This window comes from Panthera leo, chromosome A3 (assembly GCF_018350215.1).
Source record: "Panthera leo isolate Ple1 chromosome A3, P.leo_Ple1_pat1.1, whole genome shotgun sequence".
In the NCBI taxonomy this organism is placed as follows: domain Eukaryota; kingdom Metazoa; phylum Chordata; class Mammalia; order Carnivora; family Felidae; genus Panthera; species Panthera leo.
Genome location: NC_056681.1, coordinates 62,366,829 through 62,372,828, shown reverse-complemented (window position 1 = coordinate 62,372,828; position 6,000 = coordinate 62,366,829).

The following is a 6,000-nucleotide window of genomic DNA, read 5'->3' as shown; positions in this document are numbered from 1 at the left end:
CTCTACTGGATTTTGGATAGAGTATCTCAGCATATCTTATTGTAAAATTCACTGTGATGAAGAAAAGGGAAATAAAGGAGAGTGTGTCAAAGACAAAATACACAGGACAATAATTCAGATGATTTTCTTCAAACTGTTGCAATAAGGAAAATGCTCATTAGTAAGGAACATATCAAAGAAAAGGAAAGGGGCCTGGTGTTTCATAGAGGCAGGTAAACAAGGGAATCATCATGAGGAAGGATAGAAAGGGTTTTATCTGAGTCACTGAGGAAGGAAGGCAAAAATGGGTCTTATCTCAGAATATTCTAGAACAGGATAGTCCTTTGAAGTTGAAGTTAGCCATTTCTCAGGACTCAAAATGGGATGAGAAGGGACACAAAAGGGTGAGGGGATTTTTTGACTGTAGCTGGTTTCCAGAAGTACAGGGTTCATATAAAATTCAATACTGTCAAGGTGGTGAGAGGAGGTGCAGGGAAACAGAAAAAGGAGCCATGTCTCCCTCCAACACCACGCTACACACATGTAGAGGCACCTTCTTGTAGCCAGGTCAGGTCTTGACCATCTTTTAGATGCTTAATGCTCTCTTTTTCTCCACAGAATCATCTCCCATGATCTAGGGCTGTATACCTCCAGCGTGGGGGCATTCACAGACAATGTGAGTTGTATATTCTAGGAGTTCTGGATGATGATTCCTCCACTTCCTTGTCTTCAAAGCCAAAGAGATACCTCCACTTAGGAGCCCCTTGAAACCTGATGCCCCTACCTCCACCCCATGTCGGAGGCTCCAAGGCAGCCTCTTGGCCCCATTCTTTCCTCTCCCCCCTGCCCTTCCCTTTTTAACCTTCCCATTCTATTTAAATCCACTCCCACCCAAAACCTAGGACCCAAAGCAGGGCCTAACATCAACCCTCCCAAAGCCAGGTAGACCACTCTTCCCTGCTCAGATATCCAGGTAAGGATTTGGAATTAGGTCCATCATCAGCTCTAGGATGGCAGTTAACCCAGTCCCACCCCTGCCCCAGCTCCTTTCCTCCCCAACTCACTCTCCATTCCCACCCCGCCCACCCCCACCCCCATCCCATACCTCCAGTTCTCCAAGCAGACCTAGAGGACAGAAGGGGACAGTAGCTCTAACACAAACTAGCCAACTACTTTCCGGTGGCAACTTACAAATTCTAGTCTCCCAATAAGCCACAATTAAATAGCCCGGAGTGCTTTGGGCATACACAGATGATTCGGTTCAACTCCCAAACACCTCATTGGTAAATCTAGGGTAGGGCCCAGGGATTTGGTTTTGAAAATCTCTCCCCAGGGAATGTGATATGCAGCCAACTTCCAGAATTACAACCCTTTCACATCCAGTATCTCATTTTGACCTCACGTTGACTTGGTGTGGTGGGCAAGGTGGGCATTACCTCACTTTATGATTAGGACATCTGTACTCAGTTCATAAATTTTAAACAGGGTGCAGCACCTCAATTTAGAGGTAGGATTTTGAGATTTGCTTTAAAGAACAAGTAACTAGGGGCGCCTGGGTGGCTCAGTCGGTTAAGCGTCCGACTTCAGCTCAGGTCACGATCTCACGGTCCGTGACTTCGAGCCCTGCGTCAGGCTCTGGGCTGATGGCTCGGAGCCTGGAGCCTGTTTCCGATTCTGTGTCTCCCTCTCTCTCTGTCCCTCCCCCGTTCATGTTCTGTCTCTCTCTGTCTCAAAAATAAATAAACATTAAAAAAATTTTTTTAAAAATAAATAAAGAACAAGTAACTGTAGACCTCTGCATTGTGAGTGTCAGCCATGCTGGGCTTAGAGATTACTTTAAAAAAAGAAAAAAGGAGAGGTTCCTGGGTGGCTCAGTCAGTTAAGTGTCCGACTTCTTCGGCTCAGGTCATGGTCTCGCAGTTTGTGAGTCCGAGCCCCAAATCAGGCTCTGCCTGCTTCAGATTCTGTGTCTCCCTCTCTCTCTGCCTCTCTGCCACTCACGCTCTGTCTCTCTCTCTCTCTCAAAAATAAATAAACATTTAAAAAAAAAGAAAAAAATTCTTTGGAGGAAGATTGTGTGTGTACTGAGGAGAGGGTAGGATAGATGAAAAAAAGCAAAAAAATCTTGATAAATGTTGAAGCTGGGTTATGGGTATATGGGGATTCCCTCCACCTTTATGTATGTTTGAGAGTTGCCATAATAAAAAAAAAAAAAACTTTTTAAAGTCTCCCTTGGAGATGATTACAAAATGTGCTGGGTATGCATTTGTGGTGTTTTCTAAATTTCCTCCAGGGAATGAAAACTGTAATTAACTGTAATCTGTGAAGTTCATTGTGACCCATCCAATATAATGTCATAACTAAAAAGAGAGAGGAGTCTGCAATCTGGAAAAAGAACAGTCAATGGATGAAAATATGTCTGAGTCTATCAATTCTGTCCAGGGAGAGAGTATTTCTAAGTATCCTGTGTTGGTTAAAATCAAGCCTACTCTGCCTGGGTGGCTCAGTCGGTTGGGCGTCCGACTTCAGCTCAGGTCACGATCTCACGGTCCGTGAGTTCGAGCCCCGCGTCGGGCTCTGGGCTGATGGCTCAGAGCCTGGAGCCTGCTTCTGATTCTGTGTCTCCCTCTCTCTCTGCCCCTCCCCCATTCATGCTCTGTCTCTCTCTGTCTCAAAAATAAATAAACGTTAAAAAAAAAATTAAAAAAAAAAAATCAAGCCTACTCTCCTAACATATTCATAACGACTTCCCACTTAACATTCTAGCTCTCTTAGAATTTCTCAGTATATTAACTATTTAATTTCTCAGCATATTAGGAAATTAGTATTAGCATATTATTATATTGCTAGTACTAGTATGTTCATATGTTAATTAAGAAATTAGTATTTGGCTTTATCACTTCATTACTTCATAACACTTCATAACACATACGCTCCCCAATGTGTTTACCCATCAGTGAATTGATAAAAATCAATATCCTGAGGACCAGATCTCATATCTGTGGTAGCTCTACGAAGGGGCAAATGAATTAGGGACTGTCTCGAGGCATCCAGATACCTGCTTGTCACAGGTAAGTTGGGACATAAGATTCACTAAAAATTGCAGGAAGAGGGTGGGAAGGAGAGAGAACTCTGGCATGTGGAGTTGGAATGAAAACATCTGCCGTTTTGAGATCTACCTCTACCTTATGACCTGAAGCAAATGACACAATCTCTCTTAGCCTCAAATTCTCTATCTGTAAATTGGGTGATGAAACCTACCACACTGGGTTGTTGAGAGCATTAAATGAAAAAATGTATAAAGGATGAACATGTGCACTGCAGACTCTAAAGAGTTCTATAAGTACACAAATCACTATTGTTTATAAAGTTTTGTTATGGCTTGTCTACTTGTGTCCTGAAATGTGTTCTAGGAAAGGAGATTTGGTCCCTTTATTTTTATTTTGTTTAATGTTTATTTACTTATTTATTTTAATTGTTTTAATGTTTATTTTTGAGAGAGTGTGGGTGGGGAGGGGCAGAAAGAGAGGGAGACACAAAATCTGAGGCAAGCTCCAGGTTCTGAGCTAGACTCCGACCTGGGTTTTGAACCCACAAGCCATGAGATCATGACCTGAGCCAAAGTCGGACGCTCAAATGACTGAGCCATCCAGGTGCCCCAATTTTTATTTATTTTTGAGAGAGAGAGAGAGAGTGCGTGCTTGGGAGCACATGCAAACAGGGGAGGGGCAGAGAGAGAGGGAGACAGAGCATCCAAAGCAGGTTCTGTGCTGACAGCAGAGACCTCAGTGTGGGTCTTGAACTTACTAACCTTGAGACCATGACCTGAGCCAAGTTGGATGCTTAGCTGATTGAGGCACCCAGGGGCCCCTGGATTTGGTCCCTTTAGAAGAAAGTAAATGTACTGGAAATTGATTTATAAATGGAATAGAAACTACTGACTGATGTGAGAATATTCCTCAGGGATCTTGGGGGGCAGGCAGAGTAGAAGTGTATAATGTGTAAAATCCTATCACTGGGGCTTATAATTAGAAATAGGATATGCTGTATCTTCAAAGGTCAAACAACTAAAAAAATAAAAGTCTTTGGTGGGTATAATTTTCCTCATTCACCTTCTGCCTGTGGAAGATGAACAGACAGGAGCCCTGAGCTCTCCGGATGCTGGATGAGTGGGGAAGTGCAAGGGGACAGCTGATCTACAGCTATGATAGAAGCCAAGGGAGGGGGTGAATGAGGTTGGAAATTCCCATGCTCTGCAGCAAGCAGCACCCATTGCTGTAAGAAACTGCAGGCTCTTCAGGATGGGTGGGAGCCATGTGAACCAGGGAAGCTATCTTGGAAGTTAACCTGGCCCGAAGTCCTGAGCCAACCAGATGATGGCTACTTCCAAAAGTCAGACTGAGGGTTATTAGCTCTAGGGAAAAAACCAAGAAGTCAAGGTTAGACCAAATACTGACGGATAAAAACTGAGATTAATGCATAAGGAGTCCAACTGCAAAAATATGATTGTAGAGGTGCCTGGGTGGCTCAGTTGGTTAAGCACCAGACTCTTGATTTCAGCTCAGGTCATGATCTCACCGTTAGTGAGTTCAAGCCCTGCATCGGGCTCTCTGCTGTTAGTGCAGAGACTGCTTCAGATCCTCTGTCTCCCTCTCTCTCTGCCCCTCTCCCACTCACACTCTCCCTCTCTCAGAAATAAACAATTTTTTAAAATTCTTAAACAGGGGCGCCTGGGTGGCGCAGTCGGTTAAGTGTCTGACTTCAGCCAGGTCACGATCTCGCGGTCCGTGAGTTCGAGCCCTGCGTCAGGCTCTGGGCTGATGGCTCGGAGCCTGGAGCCTGTTTCCGATTCTGTGTCTCCCTCTCTCTCTGCCCCTCCCCCGTTCATGCTCTGTCTCTCTCTGTCCCAAAAATAAAATAAAAAACGTTGAAAAAAAAATTTTAAAAAAATAAAATTCTTAAACAATATGATTATATTTCTTTAAATCATATTCCACTTGGTATTTCTTTAAACAACTAGACTCATACATGGCTGTAAAAAGATTTCTATATTCTAAAAAATCATGAAGACTTTTATGATGTTCCTTGGTTTCAATGTTTCTCAATGAGAATGACAGCTTGGAATGCAAACCTAGACAGGTTTACGTTTCAATTCTTGGCTCTTTTGATCTTATTGATCTTGTATGACCTTGAGCAAGTTATTTAACCTCTTTGGGACCCAGTTTTCTATCTGTAGAAGAATGATAGTAACACCTACCTCAAACAATTGCTATAAATATTTAAACGAAGAAAGGAGTGAGGGCGCCTGGCTGGTTCAGTCAGAAAAGCATAAGACAGTTGATCTCTGGGTCATGAATTCAAGCCCCATGTTGGGTGTAGAGATTACTTAACAAAAGGGGCACCTGGGTGGCTCAGTCGGTTGAGAATCTGACTCTTGATTTCAGCTCAGGTCATGATCTGGCAGTTTGTGAGTTCAAGCCCTGCATTAGGCCCTGTGCTGACAGCTCAGAGCCTGGGGCCTGCTTCAGATTCTGTGTCTCCCTCTCTCTTTGCCCCTCACCCACTCGCACTCTGTCTCTCTGTCTCTGTCTCTGAAAAATAAATAAACATTAAAAAAATTTTTTAAAGAAACTGGGAGTCTCTGGAAGGTTTTGATCAGAGGGGGTTTATCATTTAAGTGTTTTACAGAATCACTCTGCTGCTGGCTTGAGAAAAAACTGTAGGGAGGAAAGGGCAGAAGCAAGGAGACCAAGTATATTGGTAATCCAAGTGAGCAAGGAAGGTGCCTGGGGCCTGGGTGGTGGCAGCAGAAGTGAGGAGAGGTAGCTGGATTTTAGATGTATTTTCAAGGTACAGTTAACAGATTTATTGATCGATCTGATAGAGGTATAAAGGAAGCAGAGGAAAAAAGGATAATTCCAAGATTTTCTGGCTACAGCAGCTGGAAAGATGGAATCGTCATATACTGATAGGAGGGAAATCATGAGAGATATATGTTTTGGAGGACAGATATTTTAATTT